Raw genomic sequence first — 21,794 nt, forward strand, 5'->3', positions numbered from 1 at the left:
ATTAATGGCAGAGACAGGCACACGTGTACAGGCGGCACATTTCACCTTCTTAACTATGACAGTGTGTCTCAGATACCCTCAACATGCACCTTGTCCTATCATGAAGATGCCCTCCGAATCTTCCAGAAAACAATGTAGCCACTCACTGAATACACAAACATAAAAAATGATGTAAGATTACACATCCCTCACTATCAACAGTTCTTGATCACATCAATGGGAATACAGCTGCAACATTACAGATGAGAAAGACATTTAGGTCTCCAAAACCAGCAATGCACTGCATACTTCAGACATCATCCACATGCATCATCTGGATTGTGAGAGTTGGGTGTGTTGCATGCTCATGCATCATGGACAGGGGTGGACTGGGAACCAAAAGAGACCCTAGAAATAATTCTCAAAGTGGCCCCATATCACACTTTTTCAGCAAGGCCAACCTTTTTCCCATTAGAAAAAGTGGAAACACAAAAGAGGCCTAGGGTGCAGAGGCCTACCATGAAATTTCACCATACGTAACTCCATCCCTGATCATGGAGTGGCTACTTGACATGACACATGTCAGAAGATGGCATGCAAGGATGAGCTGGCAGGCGTGTAAATGTAATACCACACAAAATAGAAGCTACTGCATCGGCCCTCACCAAAAACATATGCACATGAAAATCCTGAGGAGACTGACTCAAAGCAGCAAGTTGTGCAGGCATAACCTGTAACACAAAGCACATGCATAGCTGATCAAGGAGACATGCACCCACACAATTATGTAGGACAACTCACATCTTCAGTTGGAACCTTCATCCTGTGTTGGATTGAGGGATGGTGCACTCTGGCCACGCTTGGCCAAAGCCAGGTCCTCATTTGCTACAGCCACTCCTGAGAATATTCGTATATGAGTGACCCAATTGCAACAAGGGCCTGATGATGGCTATCGCGAGTGGGCGAAGAGTCACTATGCATGCTGACCCTTGACATCTCCACGTTGAAATGCATGTTGAGATTTTGCCACAAAGTGGCCATCTCTTGGCGGCGGATGTCCCTTGTGGCCAACATTTCCTTACACAGAGATTGCCTCAAGGAATCAGTTTCTTGACAGCAGGATTCCCTTGAATACATTTACTCACGGAACCTGTGTCTTATTTCATTTGAGGTCAGTATCTCCTTATGCAGGGTTTGCCACAAGGTTATCTCTTGCCGCTGGACATCCCTTTGGGGCCAAAAACACATCATGCAGGGCCCTCCGAGCGAGTCACCTGACTTTGTTGTTGCATGTCCTCCCTCCTCTCCTGGCGCATTAGGCGTAGATCCGCAGTGTGTGCAGCATTTTAGATGACATTTTCAGCCAGGTGTTGGATGTCCGTAGCCATCTCTTGCAGGACCTTGCCCCGTTGGGAACTTGCATGCATCAGCTCCTCCTCCCACTCCCACCATGCCCATCACAGTAAGTGCACAGTCCTAGGCGGTCTACAACTCTCCTACTGGCATCAGCTTCCACTGCTGCTTCCATGATTGTAGGAGGCAATGTTGCAAATACAGAATCCACCATAGATGCTGGCGCTGCCACTGCCAGGCCCAAGGTCTCCTTGTTCTCCTCCTTGGACTCAGCAGCATCAATGAACTCAAGGATCTCCATGGCATCTGGACTACTCAGTGGTGGACCCTCAGTATGCCTTCCTCATCAGATTTGGCGGAATCATCTGAAGACGGGTCAGAAGGCCTGATGATAATGGCCTGCAACATGAGAGGATTCTCACCAGGCACAGTACCCTGGGCTGCACTGGTGGATGGTTGTGCCTCATCTGCCTCCTCCTCATCCGCTGTGTCTTCACCTGTAAAAAGTCAGACAACAATATTTAGACGCCTACCTACCCAGCTGAACATGCATATGTGAAGTCAAATGCATTTAGACAGAATAGGGCCAGTCACACATACATCAGACATTGAAACTGGGCATTCGGAAATGTGAAAGGAACAGGTCACTAACATTCAATGCTCTGCAATCATGCTGGTGCACATTAGGTCCTGCATCAAGCCACGAATTGGAGGATTAGGCGTCCTTGCATTCATACATACATGTATGACAGTGAAAGGTCTAACAGTAGATGGGTGGAGTTTCATGCTAAATTGGTGAGACCCTTCTCTTCTTCATTCATTCCTACTTGCAACATGTGGAAGTATCATGTTTTCTCCTGATGACAAAACCTGCATGCAGGAATTTACATTGCCAAAATCCCCATCACCCTCTTTGTCTGATTTGTGGTTACCCTGCTCACATGCATCTTTACCATGTGTGTTGAGAGTGCCACATGGATATGACCAGTGTGCACTTGCATGACCACTGAATAATTGACACTCCAAATTTGGAATGAACATCAGTCTTCTAACATCTTTTCTCCAACCACTGCAACTTCTGTCTGTAACACACCCTCAAGCAACTTCTCACTGACATTGTCACTCAACCTTGAGCACTGGCCACCAGGGCCAGTGAATGGATAACTCTAACATTATCCACTGCTTCATTGTTATTCCATGTGAGTCCAAATCAGTGTTCACAATGCACTATCCACAAGCATGACACTGTGTGTCCAATCACAGGTGTTTGCAGGCTATTGCCACATATAGCGTTGATTATAAAGAATTATGTATACAATTATGTGTGCTGTAAAATCAATGCCAACGGCAAACATCGTTCAATCATCTACCTTCTAGGATGCACAATATATAATGGAAGTGTCCACGGATGCATTACTGTAGTACTCATGGATGCGAGAGTAGGACCACGACCAAACTGTACCACAACATGTGATAGCATATCATGTGCTGAGGAAAGCATATATATCATGCACACATGGCACTCACCTGATGTTGCTGCATAGGTTACCATGCTTTCCACACCAAACACCTGCTCACTGCTGATGAGGCCACTGGCGACCTCTTCAAATGGAGTCAGCTCATCAACATCTGGTAATCCACCACCAGTAGCCTGAGTAGAGGCCACATTGCTGCAGAGCTTCTCCTTGATCCGCCTCATGAGGTCACCCATCCTCTTGTGGACCTCTTCCGCTGTGCGCCTCTCTACCCCACAGGTATTAATGAGATCTGTGACCTCCTGCCACATCCTCGATGGCTCGGAAGGGTACTACCCACCCAAAGGTACAGGTCGACATGGTGTTTGTCAATGTAATCAGTGAGGATTGGTAGCTCATCACCTGGAGAATGCCTCTTCCTTGGTGGCCCTTTTTACACCTGTGCCTCTTCGTCGGTTGCTGCCTGTGCCTACTGTGCAGGCTGGCCCCCCTTGGCCCTAATGGGTCTTGGTGGTACTGGGGCACCTTTAGGCTCATAACTATGGTTTGCAGGTGATCACCAAAGCACAAGGCGCGTTTATGTCAAGGTTTGTTTGTTTTGTTTGTTTGTTTATTTATTTATAATGCGCACCAGACCCAAGGGTATTAGGGCGCAGAAAGCAAAAGAGAATTGTTCAGCTTAGGTTACAATGCTGTGCACTACATTACAATACATTAAAAACAGTGCTGAGAATTGTCATACAAATGAACATGTGATGGCGGGAAACATCCGACAACAGTTATTATACAGTAATGACGGACAGTAGTGTGATCATAGAGTGGTGAGGAGCCAGATGTCATGTTCCTTGATCCAGTGGATAAGGTTGGATCTGAAGCGTAGGTAGGGCATGTCTTCCCTTAAGGAGGGTGGGAGTGAATTCCAATTTAGGGCAGCTTTGACCGGGAAGCTACTACCGCCTGTCTTCATACGTTTAAATCTAGGCACTCGAAGTAGGTTGGCAGTAGCTGTTCTAGAAGGGCGGTTAGTGGATTGTCTCAAGAATCTAGTGGTGAGGTACAGTGGGGCGGCCAAGTGTAGGCATTTATGAGTCAAGGAGGCTGATTTAAGGAAGATTTTGTCTTTTATGGAGAGCCAGTTGTTGGATCTTCTGAAGTCAGATATGTGGGCTTTCTTCGGAATGTTGAGAGCTGCTCTCAAAGCATTATTTCGGAAGATCTGGATCTTGTTTTTGATGTATTTGTTGCTCCCTATGTAAAGGGCAATGCAATCATCCAATTTATATGATACCAGAGCTTTTGCTAGAGTAATGCAATTATTAGGTGTAAGGAATGGCTTAGCTGCTCTGATTAGCTTACAAGTGTAAGCGGTAGCCGAGGCCATGGAATTTACTTGTTTTTTGAAAGTGAGAGTAGAATCTAGGTAGGAACCAAGAGTTTTAACTTCCTTGGCTACTGTGATGTTATTGTTGTCTATAATGAAATTAGAATAGAGATGGCCCAACTTGTTAAGATTTGCCAAGGTGCAGACAATGAGGAGTTCTGTTTTGTCATCATTCAGGCATAGTCCATGAGATGCCATTCATGCCTGGATGATGAGGTACACTCTATTCACGAAGGCCAAATCCTTATTGTAATCTCCCATCAACGGGATGAGGATCTGTGTATCATCTGCATAGTTAGTGTAGGTGATATCCATTCCATCTAGATCATGAAAAAGGGGCTTCGTAAAGATGTTGTACAGAGTGGGTGAAATGCATGAGCCCTGGGGCACACCACAGGTAATAGGTATGGGGTCCGCAGCTGCTAAGGGTGCAAAGACCCGCATGGTTCTATTGTCTAGGAAGGATTGGATCCAACCTATGGCTTCTTGTGAGAAGTGGGTAGCAGAGTCCAGGTGGCGACAGAGAGTCTTGTGGTCAACCAAGTCAAACGCAGCTGAGAGGTCGAGCAACAGTAGAAGTGCTGTATTACCATTGTCTCTCAGGGTGTCTATTTGTGCTTTAAGGTTGATCAGCGCAGTTTACGTTCCGTGTTGAAGTCTGAAACCTGACTGACGTACTCCTAGGAGGTGGTTACATTCCAGATATTGTTGGATTTGGAGGTATGCTACCTTATCTAGGATTTTAAGCAGGAACAGTGCTGTAGTAATGGGGCGATAGTTGGTGGGAATGGACGGGTCAATAGTTTGATTTTTTAGGAGTGGGAGGACCCAAGACTATTTTAAGTTGTTGGGAATGGTGCCGGTAGAGAATGAGGAATTTATAAGCTTAGTTATGAATGGGGAGAGGTCCCGTGCAGCATCCTTTATAATTTGTGCTGGGCAGGGGTCACCGTGGCAATTAAACGATTTGAGAGTTAGGATGACTTTTTCAACTTCTAGAGTGGATACTTTCTTGAAGTTGAAGAGGGGTGTAGGCTGTTCAGAGGGGGCAGGAGGTAGGGTGTTCGGGGGTAAGGTGGCGGTAATATTGTTAGGATTGGAGGCGCAGAGGAGGGATTCTTTTTTATTATTAATTTTTGCCTGAAGGGTCGTTATTTTATTAACTAGTGTGCTCTGAATGCTGGTGCGCCAGTCTTTGTCCTTAAGGTATGTGTCAGGGGCTTGGATAGGTGTTTCTATTTCTTTAAGAATTATGAACAGTTCTTTAGTATTGGAATTAGCCTGGGTAATGTGCAAGTTGTAAGATTCTTGTTTAGCAAGGATTATTTCTTTTTTGTACAAGGAAGCTAGTTTTGTGAGGTTGTTTTTATTAGTATCGGGTGGGTCTTCTCTCCAAATTTGTTCGCATTTACGTTTCTCAAGTCTAATGGCTTTTAGGTGGGGAGAGAACCATGTATTGACATGTTTTTTCTGTTTGCACTTTCTGATTTTCAAGGGTGCTATGGTGTCTAGGGCAGATAGCATTACTTTATTGTACTCGTCAACCAAGGTAAGTGAGTCTGTGGAGGCAGGAAGAGAATTCAAGGTAGGGAGGATTAGAGGGATGAGTTTATTGGCTGTAATGTTCTTTTTATTCCTAGTGGGAATGGCCGGGGCTATGTTGACGACATGGTGGGAAGCTGTGACTTCTAGGGAGAAGGAGATCAGATGGTGGTCGGACCAGGGCAATGGTGTCATGGCAGTGACAGAAGTTTGGCAGTTTTGCTCTGCTATCCAGTCAAGGGTTCTACCTTTAGTGTGTGTAACGCCTGTTACCTATTGGGTAAATCCTAATTCCTCGATAGAATCGTTAATCTGTGTGGCATTGGGATCTGAAGGGTCTTTGTAGCCAAGATTAAAGTCTCCTAATATAAGGCTTGGTGAGGAATTTTTGAGGTTATCCGATAGGATGTTAGTGAGATCTTCTTCGAAGGAGCCTAGAGGGCCTGGAGGTCTATAGATTTGGTGGATAGATATAGTTTGGGCGTTTGAGATGGTAAGTTTGGCGATCGAGGATTCACATGAATCTACATTTAGTGGAGAAGCAAGTCTCAATTCTAGGCTAGTTTTGGCAATTATGGCTAAGCCACCGCCTCGGGAGGTAGTGCAGTCTATTCTTAGGAGGGTATAGTCCTCCGGAATGACTAACATAATCGCTGGGCCCGCTGCTGAGTGAAGCCAAGATTCTGTGACAGCGATGAAGTCCATTTTTTCAGTTGAGATTAAGTCGGCTATTTCTGTGGCATGTGCCACCATAGACCGGGCATTTATTAGGGCTCCTCTTATACTGGACAGTGTGGTCTCAGTAAGTGGTGCCAAGGTATTGTGGTGGTGTCTAGAGTGGGTGGTGGGGCCTCGAGTAAGTCGGCTGTTGAGCTGGAGTGGGTGCTGAGTATTAGTAGTTTTATGCGATGAAGGTTTAGTATTAGGCTGGGGGCCTCTTAGATTTCTAGAGGAATTATTAGGAGGGGGGTGTAGGGATTTGGCTGGGGGTTCATACATTATTGGGAGTCTGGCACGAAGTTTGAGGTTTCTTTGGGAGAGATTACAAGGTCTGGTGATCAGGTCGTTTAGATTAGTGGGATTGTTAGGAGGTGTCACAAACACTGAGAGGGGAAGAGTATGAGGCATATTAAGGTCTATTGTAGTGAGCAGGTGGAGGATAGTTCTTAGTAGAACAGTGTAAGTAACTGGCATATACATCATTTGTGTGAGGGGAGGCTAGCAGATGGTAAGTGTACCATATAGGGTAGTTATGGGGAGTCCGCAAGGAGTAGCTATGAGACTAAAGCATAAAATGGACAATGCTGGCACAGTGGTCGCATACAGTTGCAGACTAAGCATAGGGCGGACAGTGCTGGCACAATGGTCATAGGAATAACAGGCTGAGCATGATATAGACAAAGCTGGCAGAGTGGTCCCATAAATCACAGGCTGAGCGTAATATAGGCAATGCAGGCAGAATGGTCTCAGGCTAAGCGTGATATAGGCAGTGCAGACAGGCTAGTCACACAGGTCACAGGTTGAGCATAACATCGGCAAGACTAGCGAAAAAGGTCACAGTAATCACAAACTGAGCGTAATATGGGCAATGCTGGCAAAAAGGTCACAGTAATCACAGGCTAAGCATGATATAGGCAAAAGCTAGCAGAGTAGGCTGAACATAATATGGGCAGTGCTAGCAAGGTGGTCGCAGAGATCACAGGTTAGGGTCAACGTGAGTATATTAACTGTAGTGTGGGCAAACGCGACTAAGATCAGCGTAGGCGTAGATAGTTAGGATCGACTATTGCGTGTCTTTAGATCATGCAGCAACCAGCCGTGTCAGCACAGCAGAGACGCAGTGCAAACAAGGTAGATACCGCCGAAAGTAGTTAGTAGTGGGAAGGTAGTAGTACAAATATTGCAGGCACGTTGGAGGGTGAGCGACACTATAAAGTCAGGTTAATTATCAAGGAGGTGCATTCCTGAGAGGCTATTGACTAAGACTTAAATCCGCAGCTAAGCGTAGCGGACTAGGCACGGCGATGCAGCAGTTGTACAGGGTAGTGGATCCATTTGTTGTTGGGAGCAGTGTTATAGCGACCATGAGTAACCAAAGGCAACAGATAATACAACAAGTCTCAGTGTGAAACAGTAATGCAAGTGAAATAGTGCAATGTAAGCTGGACTTGTATTATGTATGGGTTAGGGCGGAGACACAAGTGGGGCAAATATTAATGGACATAGTAGCGTGGATATGCACAGAGATACAAAACCAGAGAGGAAGCAAAAGTTCAGCAGTTGGGGGCCACCCAGGGGAAGGAGTACCATGAGTGAAGTGCCTTAGGTATCTTTGTGTTCGGGAGCTGACATGGTGCTTACCAGTAGGAATGTTAGTAGTCCGGATGAAGGGGAGTGGCTGATCTGAAGGCAAACGGGCAGAGTTCCTGGCCCCGGCCTCTGTTAGCTCTGGACAGGCTCGAGACAGGGGATGAGCCTTGTTGTGTGTGCCTTCGTGGGTGGGCCGGCGTTCGCCTGCCGGTGAAGGATTAGCTGTGAAAAAGGGGCTACGGGCCAATCCCAGCGAAAGATGCAGTACCTGTAGGAAGTCAGACCCAGGCTGCAGAGGCGTAGTTGCGATCGGCCATCTTATGCTGATTGTGCCACGTGGATTGCAATGGAGGCAAAGCAAGGATATAGGCAAAATGTGGCGTTTTCATCAGAAATAAAAAGCGAACGCTGATTTCACGGAATCAGGTGAACAAAGCATGATTCAAGTAGTATTTATGCAGTTGTCGGATGGATGGAAGCTGCATTTAGCGGATGGCAGCAAATAAGCCCAAAGGCCTACCTTAATCTTCCGGATGGTAACCCTTAAATGTTGCTGCCTCCACACACGGCAGGAAATCCACGTGGTAGCCCCTAAATATTGCCACACCTGCGCACAGCAGGACATTCGCATGGTAGCCCCTAAATACTGTGGCCTCTGCGTACAGTGTTTGCATAATTGTTTGTTTTTAATTGATCAGATGGTACATTTGACTGAATTCGACCAGTACCATTCGATCGATTAAAAATGAACAATTAGGCTAATGCATACCGAACATGTGGAGCAGGGCTTGCAGGGGTGTCCCCTGCTCTCCATTATAGGTATGTATTAACCTGGGAGGGTTGTGGGGGTGTCCCCTGTTTCCGCAACATTGGAGGCGGGGGACCGGAAGAAAAGCATTTTAGCAAAAGAAGAAAAAGGGAACCTGCGGCGTCGGATCTGACTCGCGTTAGAGGGATTGATCTGACGCTGCAGCGGTGAAGGGGACCTGGCAGCGAGCAAACAGGTAAGTAGGGAAGGGGGCAGGGTGTTGGGGCGAGCGCATTCGATTTGCGGTTTGATAAATTGATCGCATTGCAGGCAGTTTTTTTCTGGACAGTTTGCCGCAATCAATTATCAGACGATCAAACAAGACCAAACCCTGCGCACGGCAGAAAATATGCATGGTAACCCTAAATATTGGTTCGGCTGGATGCCCTACTCCCTGCTTGCATAATTCCTTCACACATAACTATGAATACCTAGAAGTAGAACGAGCAGTGCCTTGTACGCGCAGTCATGTGGCACATTTATTGTACATTCATTGTATTTTACCCCATACGCGAAACAGTATAGTGACAGTTATTCTGACATGCTGAGATCATATCCACAATATAGAGTACTTTCTATATAGCAGTGTCTGGAAAGTAATGTCATATCAGGACATAACCAAGCCGAGCACTTACTGGTCTACGTCGGACCGTTGCCATGACAACTGGTCCCATATGCAGCATAGCAGCTGCACACGTATTCGATTGTATCCAATGTTCAAGCTCTGACGTTTATGTCTTGTTAGAGACGATTAAGCACCCGTGAACAGAGACTGTCAGTTTAGGTACAGGACCCACTCACAGTACGAGGGGTAGTAGTTTTGAGTTGGGGGCCCCGGGGGAACGCAAAGGGTTTCCCCCTGGGGAGATTTTTGGCGCTGCACACGGCCAGCGAGTGGCCGTGGGGGTGCAGAGCGCCCCTCCGGGGGTATTTAAGGGCTCAGGGAAGGTTCGGGAGGCAGGCGACGGTTAGGACTTGGCGATTGTGAAGTCCTGTCGCCTGCTCCTGAGCCTTCCCTGTGGTGCCTGGGGCCTAAGTGGCGAGTTAGTGCAGGTGAGGTAGGGGAATATTATAGGAGGAGGGCGGTTAGGTTTTGTATATAAAAAAAAAATATATATAATAACAATTCCATTTACGTTGTTTTATTAGTTTTGTGTGGGAGGGGTGCCGTAGATAAGACACCCCTCGCGTCTTACCGTGTCTCCGGGCTTCCGTTTTCACGCCGGGGGTAGCCCGTGAGCGGGAGGCGTGAGGGCTCCGTGGTTTTCGGCGGGGATTTGGGGGGAATACAGCATCCGTGCGCGGGCCCGCTGTGCGTGTGGGTTTTTAGGGCCTGGATGGGAGCGGAGCTGCAGCGGCTTTTCCGCGGCTCCTCAGGGGGATTTTTCCTTCTGTTAGGGAGCGTTTGTGCTAGTTACGGTAAGCGCGTAGCAGCGCTCGTAAATAAAGGGGGCAGGGCAGCGCAATTAAAGGGGCGGTGTCCCTCGTGTGTGTGTGAAGTGCGGTGCTGTTTTGGCACCGCCAGGTGGCAGTGTGCACTGCCGTTTAGCAAGCACCAATTAGTGCTTGTTCTTATAGTGTTTTTGGTGGGCTCCCTCTTCGGGTTTTTGACCAGGTGGTAGGGAGGGAGGGGGTTGAAGGATAAAAGTTTAGTTCTTTAGGGTTTAAAAAAAATATATATATATATTTTTATAGATTTTGCAAATTAGCATAAGGAAAGCATATAGTGACAATACTAGTAAAAAAAGCTAATTAGGGAAGGATATTTTGGGTTAAATTTTTCTTTTTTATTAATTGTCAATTTTAGGGAGGTTATTTTACGGGTTATCACACAAGGTGTGTTTTGGTTCTGGGGGGCTGTTTAATTTAGTGTCAGGGTTTCTCAGGGCCTAGGGTGCTAGTCCACGGGTAGGTCCCGGCTCGGGGCATATAGTACGTTGTGCAATTTTAGGGGGCATATTTTTTGGGCACACGCGGATTAGTGTGCACAATGACAGGCCGGGGGCAAGCAAGAAGGGGATGGTGGATGCTGGGGCCTTGAAGAAGGCCCTGGAAATCATTAGCAGGGCAACTAAAGCCCAATTGGAAGGGGCGGTAGGGGAAGTTACGGGCGAGGAGGAGTGTGGTGGGGGCCGGCCGCAGCGTAGAGCGGCGGCAGACGGTGCCTTGGCGGCGGTGATGGCTTGCACCCCTACGGCAGGGAGAGGGGAGATTTGGGAATCCAGGGGCAGGAAGATGAGGAGGGAGATAGACAAGAGGGCGGATGGGGGTTTGAGGAGGTCGGGGGGGCAGCCAGGGAGGGAGGAAGGGTATGATAGCTCTAGGGAAGAGGGGAACGCTCGAGAAGTTAGGGACCGAGGGAACACCAGTGGGGGCAGAGGTTGGGCGCAGGCGGGTGTGTCAGGGCAGAGGGGAAGAGGGGGTAAATACCTGCAGAAGAGCGCAGGTGGGAGAAGGAGGGAGAGGTCCCCGTCAAGTGAGGAGGGTAGGGCGGGGCGCGGAACGCCCCCCCTGGGTAGGAGGAGTGGGGGCGGAGGGCGCTGCGCAGCCCCTGTTGTACAGATGGAGGGTGAGGGTTTCGGTACGGCCCCTCCTCGGTCAACGCAAGGAGAGCCTGGAGGGCGCAGCACGGCCTCTAGCAACGAGGATTTCAGGGTGGAGGTCGGAACGCCTCGCCCAAGAGAAGAGGACCAGGCAGAGGTTCCCACAACCCCGCCGAGAAGACGTCAGGGGAGTGGCGGGGCGGACGCCCCGGGCTCGCAAGAAGAACAGCAAATCATCTCGGGCAGGAGCTTGCATCCTCAATGGTATTTAAGGGGTGATGAAGTTGGTTGGGAGGAATACGGGGGGCAATGGGAATTTGAAGATTACAGGGCGGAAAGGGAAAGGGTGGAGGAGAGAAGAAGTTCAAGGTGGGATAGGGAAAGGGAAGTACAGGGTGGTCGGGGTAAAAGGGGTCAAGGGAACTATTGGCTGGGTGATTGTGCTGACATGTTTTGTCCCCGCAGCAGGAGCCCCCTAAGAATGGAGAGGAGGAGCACCGGTGTGGATGCCAGGCCGCAGGTGGCAGGCGTGGAAAGAGGTGAGCGGGAAAGGGATTGGTCATCTGCATGGCAGAGAGGGGTTACAAATAGGTGGTTGGGGGATGAACGGGGTGGGTTTCAAGGTGTGATGAAGGAGGTTGGGGTGCAGGCCATTGGAGCCGAAGGGGTTGAGAAGAACATTTGCTCAGTGGAGGTCCAAACGGACAAAGTGGTGGAGCCATTGGGGCTCGAGGTGCAGGCGGGAAAAGATAAAGAGGTGGAAGTAAAAGGAAAGGAGAAGAAATTGCCATACATGGGGATAACAAAACCATTGGGGGCACATTTGATGGCGGCGACCAGGGAGAAGATACAGGCAGGTGAATTTGTGGATGTCTTCAAATTGCTTCATAGGGAGGTGAGAGCGAAAGCGGGGTCTAAGGAGGAAGAGAGGGAACTGGCTTCACGCCCGAGGGTCCCGGTGACCATTGAGAATTGGACGTCGGCGTTTATCATTTATGCCAGCGTGTATTGCGAAAAATTCCCGGAGCGTTGCGTGGCCCTGCTTAAATACATGGACGTAATAAGGAAGGCTTTTACAAGCTTTGGGGGCTTTGCCTGGGTAAGGTATGACGAGGAATTTAGAGCGAGAATGGCAGAGGACAGTCAGGCGGTATGGGGGGAGATAGATATGGATCTTTGGCTGCAATGGATGGCCCCAACGAGGCCTGCCCCGACATTACATACGGCGAGTGGGCTGCCAGTGCCTTTCCGGCCCCTTTCTTGGTCGCCCCGCCCATGAAGGGGCGGGGGGAGGAGGCAGGGGCCAGTCCTCAGCAGCGTGCTGGGGGTACAATAAGGATAGCTGCGCAAGAACCATGTGCAGGTTCAAGCACGAGTGCAGTAAGTGCGGGGGAAAACACCCTCTCACGCAGTGTTTCCAACAAGGAGACAGGGGGAGGGGGAGAGGTGCAGGAAAAGGGGTTGGAGGGAAAAGCTTTTACTCCAATTAAAGTGGGGGTGTTGGAAAAATGGTTGCAATTTTATCCGGATAGGGAAGGGGCTAAGATTTTGAGTGAGGGTTTCGGGCAGGGGTTCAGATTAGGTTACCAGGGCCCAAGGGTACGGCGGTGGGTGGAAAATTTGAAGTCGGCGAGAGAGAATGCGGCGGTGGTAAGGCAAAAATTGAGCAAGGAAATAGCGGCTGGAAGGATGGTGGGTCCATTTCATGACGTACCGGGTGACTTAGTGATATCTCCATTGGGGGTGGTGCCCAAGAAAGCCCCGGGGGAGTTCAGACTGATTCATCACTTGTCATGGCCGGAGGGTATGTCAGTTAATGATTTCATTGCCCCGGAAGAATGTGGGGTTGTGTATGCGAGTGTAGACCAGGCGGTTGAGCTAATAAGGAAGGAAGGGCGAGGGGCCTTCATGGCCAAGTGCGATATCAAGGCGGCGTTTAGATTATTGCCAGTGCACCCAGAGGATTTTTGGTTGTTAGGCTTGTAGTTTGAGGACCGTATTTACATAGACAAAGCATTGCCTATGGGGTGCGCAATTTCCTGTGCGTTTGAACGATTTAGCTCTTTTTTACAGTGGGTCTTCTCATTCAGCTCAGGGTGGGAGAGTGTGTTGCACTATTTGGATGATTTTCTGTTCATTAGCGGGGCAAAAGGGAGGAGGATTGCAAAGGAATGCTAAAGTTGTTTCAAGACTTGATGGAGGAGCTGGGGGTACCATTAGCCGAAGACAAAATGGAAGGGCCGGCAGTGGTGTTAACATTTCTGGGAATTGAGTTGGATTCAGTGGCCATGACCTCACGCTTGCCGCACGACAAGGTGAGCAAATTGGTGGTTCTGCTGGAAAAAGCGGTGGGGGCCAAGAAAATGATGCTGGTGGAGATGCAGAGATTGGTTGGGCATCTGAATTTTGCTTGTAAGGTGGTGGCCCCGGGGAGGACGTTTTGCAGGAACATGGCGAGGGCCATGACGGGAGCGAAGTGCCCGCATCACCGGATAAGAGTATCGGGGGCAGTGAGGGAGGATTGCAGGATTTGGTTGCGCTTTTTGGAGAGTTTCAATAGAACGTCAATGTGGTTGCAGGGAGACCCAGTGACATGGGAAGTTCAGATTCTCTCAGATGCAGCGGGGGCCGGTGGTTTTGGAGTGTTTTGGGGGGGAAAATGGTGTGCCGAAAAGTGGCCAGAGGGATGGTTGAAGGAAGGGAGGAGCATAGCATTTCATGAATTTTTTCCATTACTAGTAGCATTGGAGTTGTGGGGGAAGGAGTTGCGAAATAAGAAGGTGAATTTCAATGTAGACAACGAATGCGTGGTCCATGTGGTGAACAGGCAGTCAGCGAGGGATCAGAGGGTGGCAAGGCTGATGAGAGAATTTGTCCTGCGTTGCATGGAATGGAATGTGGTGTTTAAGTCAACACATGTGCCAGGGAAGGATAATGGCATCGCAGATGCATTATCTCGTTTTCAATGGCAGAGATTCCGTGGATTGGCTACAGAGGCAGATCAGGAGGGGCAGCAGATTCCGGAGGAGCTGTGGAAGATAGGAAGCTGTGAGCGCTTGCACTGGTGGAGGGTTCATTGGCCGCGGCATCTAAGAAGTCATACAGGAGGGCCTGGGAGGATTTTATTAGAGGAGGAGCTTGTAGTTGGAGGGGTAGATGGGATGCGGAAGAGCGGAGGAGGGACGATGTTATGAATTTCCTGCTGAGGTGCATGGACAGGGGCTGGTCAAGGGCAACGATAACAGGAAAGCTAGCGGGGATTTCCTTTTACGGAAAATGGTTCTGGGGTTTTCAACCAAGTGGGGGGGATATGGCGAGTAGGATGTTGGAAGGATGGGCAAGGGAGTGTAAGAGGGACAAGGATAAGAGGAGGCCGATATCGGCTGAATTGCTGCAGAGGTTGATTGACTTAGTGATATCTCCATTGGGGGTGGTGCCCAAGAAAGCCCCGGGGGAGTTCAGACTGATTCATCACTTGTCATGGCCGGAGGGTATGTCAGTTAATGATTTAATTGCCCCGGAAGAATGTGGGGTTGTGTATGCGAGTGTAGACCAGGCGGTTGAGCTAATAAGGAAGGAAGGGCGAGGGGCCTTCATGGCCAAGTGCGATATCAAGGCAGCGTTTAGATTATTGCCTGTGCACCCAGAGGATTTTTGGTTGTTAGGCTTGCAGTTTGAGGACCGTATTTACATAGACAAAGCATTGCCTATGGGGTGCGCAATTTCCTGTGCGTTGTTTGAACGATTTAGCTCTTTTTTACAGTGGGTCTTCTCATTCAGCTCAGGGTGGGAGAGTGTGTTGCACTATTTGGATGATTTTCTGTTCATTAGCGGGGCAAAAAGGGAGGAGGATTGCAAAGGAATGCTAAAGTTGTTTCAAGACTTGATGGAGGAGCTGGGGGTACCATTAGCCGAAGACAAAACGGAAGGGCCGGCAGTGGTGTTAACATTTCTGGGAATTGAGTTGGATTCAGTGGCCATGACCTCACGCTTGCCGCACGACAAGGTGAGCAAATTGGTGGTTCTGCTGGAAAAAGCGGTGGGGGCCAAGAAAATGAGGCTGGTGGAGATGCAGAGATTGGATGGGCATCTGAATTTTTCTTGTAAGGTGGTGGCCCCGGGGAGGACGTTTTGCAGGAACATGGCGAGGGCTATGACGGGAGCGAAGTGCCCGCATCACCGGATAAGAGTATCGGGGGCAGTGAGGGAGGATTGCAGGATTTGGTTGCGCTTTTTGGAGAGTTTCAATGGAACGTCAATGTGGTTGCAGGGAGACCCAGTGACATGGGAAGTTCAGATTCTCTCAGATGCAGCGGGGGCCGGTGGTTTTGGAGTGTTTTGGGGGGGAAAATGGTGTGCCGAAAAGTGGCCAGAGGGATGGTTGAAGGAAGGGAGGAGCATAGCATTTCATGAATTTTTTCCATTACTAGTAGCATTGGAGTTGTGGGGGAAGGAGTTTCGAAATAAGAAGGTGAATTTCAATGTAGACAACGAATGCGTGGTCCATGTGGTGAACAGGCAGTCAGCGAGGGATCAGAGGGTGGCAAGGCTGATGAGAGAATTTGTCCTGCGTTGCATGGAATGGAATGTGGTGTTTAAGGCAACACATGTGCCAGGGAAGGATAATGGCATCGCTGATGCATTATCTCGTTTTCAATGGCAGAGATTCCGTGGATTGGCTCCAGAGGCAGATCAGGAGGGGCAGCAGATTCCGGAGGAGCTGTGGAAGATAGGAAGCTGTGAGCGCTTGCACTGGTGGAGGGTTCATTGGCCGCGGCATCTAAGAAGTCATACAGGAGGGCCTGGGAGGATTTTATTAGAGGAGGAGCTTGTAGTTGGAGGGGTAGATGGGATGCGGAAGAGCGGAGGAGGGACGATGTTATGAATTTCCTGCTGAGGTGCATGGACAGGGGCTGGTCAAGGGCAACGATAACAGGAAAGCTAGCGGGGATTTCCTTTTACGGAAAATGGTTCTGGGGTTTTCAACCAAGTGGGGGGGATATGGCGAGTAGGATGTTGGAAGGATGGGCAAGGGAGAGTAAGAGGGACAAGGATAAGAGGAGGCCGATATTGGCTGAATTGCTGCAGAGGTTGATTGAGGTTTTGGGGGGAGTTTGCTGGTCGGTATGGGAAGGGGAACTGTTTGCGGCTTGTTTTACATGGTTATTTTTTGGGGCCTTCAGGGTTTCTGAGTTGGTCGGGGGACAAGGGGGGTAGGGGGGCTGCAGTGGGAAGATGTGCAAATTACAGAGGAAGGTTTAGACATCAAGATTAAAAGGTCCAAGACGGATCAGAAGGGTAGGGGCTCTTGGGTCCTGCTGGGTCGTGGGAGCGAGGCTCTATGCCCAGTTCAGGCGGGCAAGGTGTGGAAGGAGCGCTGTGGGGTTAACTCAGGTTTGGTTTTTCAGCATTCGGATGGATCGCCGGTTACAGCGGCACAGGTGCTGGGGGTATTGCGTAAGGCGTTGGGCAGGGTAGGAGAAAAGGGGGAGGAGTTTGGGACTCATTCTTTAAGGATGGGCGCAGCATCTGAGGGTAGCAGACTGGGTTTTTCGGAAGAAAAGGTGAAAAGCTTGGGGCATTGGAGGTCGGGAAAATACAAGGGTTACGTTAGGGATTTTGGGAACGGGGATTGTTGAAGAAAGATGGTGGAGGACCTGGTGGGCAAGTTGGGTTGTTTTGTAATAAGTTGATTTGTAAGTAATTTTTGTAATTTTTGTTTCAGATGCTGCGCAAAGGAAGGGGGAGTTGGCGTAAGTTTGGATTGTTGGACATTCAATTGTGAAGTGGGCTGGCAAAGAGGCGGAGAAAAGGGTGTTTGGAAGGCAATTGGGGTGCAGTTATAAGGAAGTGGTGGTGAGGTGGCACGGTTTGGGGGGCCTGCGTTGGGATCAGCTGCTGCCCATATTGGCAGGGATGAGGGAACGCTATGGAGTTCCTCGGGTGGTGATGCTGCATGCTGGGGAGAATGACCTGGTTAGGGACACGGGGGTGGCTCTGCTGAGAAAAATGAAGAGGGACTTAGGGTGGATTAGGGATATGTGGCCTCAAGCGGTGGTGGTGTGGACTAAGGTGTTGCAGAGAAGAGTGTGGAGGGGAGCAAGAAATGAGGGAGCAATAGAGCGGGCCAGGAAGGGGATAAACAGGGAAATGGAGAAATTTTGTGCGTCAGTGGCGGTGAGGGTCATGGACCATAAAGAAATAACATATGAGGGGTTTCTTATCTTTAGAGAGGATGGGGTACACTTGTCCAGGTATGGGAATAGTCACTACCTGGCGGACCTGGGTTCTTGGCTGGGAGACTGGGTGAAAAGTTTGAGGTAGATAATTGGGGCAGAAAGAACTCCTCGGGGGAGGGTTTTTCTGGTGCCGGGGGCATGGCCCCTTTTGATGTGGGGGGAGGGAAGCACAATGGGGGAATGACACGGGAAAGGAGGGGGTGGCGCTGTTTGCACAAGCAGGTCACCCCGGGGGATCAGGTATTGAGCCTGGAGGGGCATGGCCCCTGGGGAGAAAGCGGGACACCTGGAAAAGGGGCAAGGATACGGTAGGATCCAAGGGATCATTAGGGAGGAAATTGGTTATTTAATTATTTAATTGTTTGGGGGAAAATGGAAAATGTTTAAGTTATTTAATTGATTGTTCAAATAGCTATTTAGCGTGTTAGGCCATGGAGCCAGTTAAGCGTTTTTGATTGTAAGTTTTGGCCTGTCACATTAAAGCGACCTTTTCCACTTTTAAATGAGTCTGGGTTTTTGTGCAGTAAGCCAAAAGGGGGGCCCCGGGGGAAACGCAAAGCGTTTCCCCCCGGGGAGTTTTTTGGCGCTGCACACGGCCAGCGAGTGGCCGTGGGGGTGCAGAGCGCCCCTCCGGGGGTATTTAAGGGCTCAGGGAAGGTTCGGGAGGCAGGCGACGGTTAGGACTTGGCGATTGTCCCGCCCTCCCACCCCTTCATTTTGTTCAGGGTGACGTCAGTATGGAATAGGGGGGGGGCGTTTTTTCAGGGGATGATGCGGGGGGGTTTAAGGTTTTAGGGGGTCTGTTAGGAGGGTAGGGACGGTAGTTTTGTGTGACAGGTCAGGGCATCGTGAAAGGTGTGTGTAATATTGTTGCTGATGTGGCAGGTCAGGCTGGCTGCAGGTCACAGGAAGGGGGAGTTTGGTGTAGAGGGGAGTTTAACAGGGTTGAAGTGGGTCGGGGCGCCGGGGGCATGGCCCCTTTTGATGTGGGGGGAGGGAAGCACAATGGGGGAATGACACAGGAAAGGAGGGGGTGGCGCTGTTTGCACAAGCAAGTCACCCCTGGGGATCAGGTATTGAGCCTGGAGGGGCATGGCCCCTGGGGAGAAAGCGGGACGCCTGGAAAAGGGGCAAGGATACGGTAGGATCCAAGGGATCATTAGGGAGAAAATTGGTTATTTAATTATTTAATTGTTGGGGGAAAATGGAAAATGTTTAAGTTATTTAATTGATTGTTCAAATAGCTATTTAGCGTGTTAGGCCATGGAGCCAGTTAAGCGTTTTTGATTGTAAGCTTTGGCCTGTCACATTAAAGCGACCTTTTCCACTTTTAAATGAGTCTGGGTTTTTGTGCAGTAAGCCAAAAACGAGTCATGTCCCACATCAAGATGACGGACGCGCGTCATGTAGACGGTCGGCTCCGGTCCTAGGTGGATTAAGATTAGGTGAGTCTTGAAGTTCTGTTCCTGCTGGCAGACAGACAAGGGGTGTGTGCACTTTTGAAGCTGCGCGAGTTTCAGTCACTCGCCGACACCAATAGAGGGCTAACACCACAATGTGATAATTCCATACTTTTAATTACATTAGGGAGAGCTTGGAGTACTTGCTCTATACCGCGATAGTCCCTTTGTGAACCGACCTATTTCACATGCGTTACAGTTGGTGACACTGTGCCCCAAAGAGACCCTCTTATCTTTGTATCTCTTCATACCCTAGCTGTGACTCGCAATAACACTTATCACGAAACAGTCGACCTACGTTCACCCCTACCTGGCCGGTACAACACGAGTTGCAGCTGGGTGAGTAAATGCTTGACTTTGGGTTTTGTCTTGTATAGAAGGAGATATCTGAGACTTCCAGAATGAGCACTGTCCATTGTCCTTATCATGCTTACTATATTACATTTCCTGACACTAGGGATGAATGTAGAGAATGCCCATTACATACAAACACACCAAGTGAGTCTATTTATTACTTTTGTAGGTGCCTGTCAGAATTGTTTTCTATCAATGAATATTTTGGAACTTTGAGCTCCCAAACCATGAAAATGGATTCCTAAATCCGAAATGCGTTGGCTATTGTTATTTAAATTTGAAGCTTATTGGATGAATATATAAATATTGTTTTTGGATGAATTGTGTTGAGGTTCAGCACAATCTGTTTGACTTATTGTTCAATTTATTTTATACATATCCATCAAATCTGTACAATACCGGACGGTATGAAAATTGAAATCTTGAGAAACGAAGGTATATGTGTATGGTCACCTCTGGATTTGCACACTTCTATATATATATATATATGAACAATTGTATGGTAACAATGTTATTTTAACATGACCACGCGTTTGGAGTACAATGATCACTGTTGGCATTCTTTTTTGGACAGCATCTAATCTTTCATTGTTCCTAAATGTTTGAATTTTTGAATTTGAATTTATATGTGCAGAGTTCAATGACAATTGCTTGAGCCAAGTATATTAACACAACAGTGTGTTGTGTGATGCCCATCTTCTTGGACACCACTCACCAGCACCCATAAATCACACTGGGACTTTCAGTCCCCAAAGAGTGCCCGGGATACCTGTTGGCAACAACGGGTCTTGTTTGTATGTTTGCGAAATATCACTGCCTCCACGCACGCCAGGGAAGGTACATGCAGGTTGGAGGTGCTTGTGAGCACGTTATTTATATAGTGCAGTGGGAATTTATTCACATAGGGCCCTTCCTCTGATTTTGGCACTGCTGCCTCTATCAAGAAGTGGAGACACCTGTGCCTGGTTGTTACTCCTGCCTTGTGCCATATTGTGCCTCCTCCAGCCATATTTTGCCCCCAAACCTCTACACCTCCTGCTTCCTGGTAGTGTGTCACTGGCTGCTGACCACTAGCACTGCTTTGGAGTGCCTGGTATTCCTCCATAGCCTGTTCTTCTGTGGCTCTCCCATCAGGCTCTGTGACCACCTCATCTGCCATATACGGTCTTCCACACCTCTATACCACCATCACAGCTCCACAGTACGCGTAGTCAGTGCCCAGCTTCACCCCACCAGTCTCAGGTGCACCATTTTTGGACATTTGTATGGCTCCTATACACAAGTGTTTCCTGGCATCACAAGGGGCGGGGGGATACGAGAGTATCATGAGCATAGAGGAACAAAAGCAAGAAACAGTTATATTGGCCTTGTGACAATCCTACCGTGCAAGTGCTTGAGAAGGTTGGTAAGTGCAGGGGTGAGGTGGGGATACCGAGGGGGATCTTCAGGCTGCACACCTGGCCCTGAGACAGGAGACTGTGCAGTCCACTGTGGAGGTTCAGCACAACCTCCTGTCCCAGGGCCATCTGCTGCAGCACTACCCAACTTCACCGATGCCTCCACCCAGATAGAGCCCGCACTCCCGACCGATGAGGCCATCCGGGATTCAGGGCTGCCACTGCTGGTGGGTGGCTTGAGGTGGCAGGCGTCTATCCATGATATTGTGAAAGCAACCATGAGCTGGTTGTACAGTATCACGGGTAGATGGACCGCCTCTTGTGCCAACTGGCAACAACACTGCTTTCCGGTGGCCTCTCTGGATAGGCCACTGTGATGGTGCCCTCCTCCTCATCATCATCTGTGCCCCAGTCAACCTCACCTGAGTCCTCCATGCCAGCTACCAGCATGGCCTCCTATGCCCCTGTCCCATCATTGGCAGGTCTGGACATGCATGTGTCCCTCGTGGAGGTGGAAGTCTGTACAGTGCCAGATGATGTGGTCAGTGAGACTTTGAGCCTACAGGGGAACAGTCTTTGGAGGAACACAAGGCAATTGATGGCAGTGTATGTTGTGAGAAACATGAAGGTATTCTCCCGAGTAGACCTCGAGAATCCCTTATTCAGGTGACTAGGGAAGGAGCTGGTGCTCTCAGATACCAACCCTCGGGGTGGATGAGCGAGGGAGTATCACCTGGGTATGGGAGCCAAGGGGTATGCTTGGGGAAATGCCCCAGGTGATACGCAGTACTATACCGTGGAAGAAGGAGAGGAGGATGAGATCCCAGAGACCTTTGTAGGCTGTACCAAATCTGCCTCCTTTCCTTATGATAAAACACTCTTACCAGGATCCAACAACCCCTCTCAATATGTCAAATCCCCCAGGAACCCAAACCCTGTTGCACATGAAAACT

The sequence above is a fragment of the Ambystoma mexicanum genome, chromosome 1q (genome assembly GCF_040938575.1).
Source record: "Ambystoma mexicanum isolate Mex_15411 chromosome 1q, UKY_AmexF1_1, whole genome shotgun sequence".
NCBI classification, from domain to species: Eukaryota; Metazoa; Chordata; class Amphibia; order Caudata; family Ambystomatidae; genus Ambystoma; species Ambystoma mexicanum.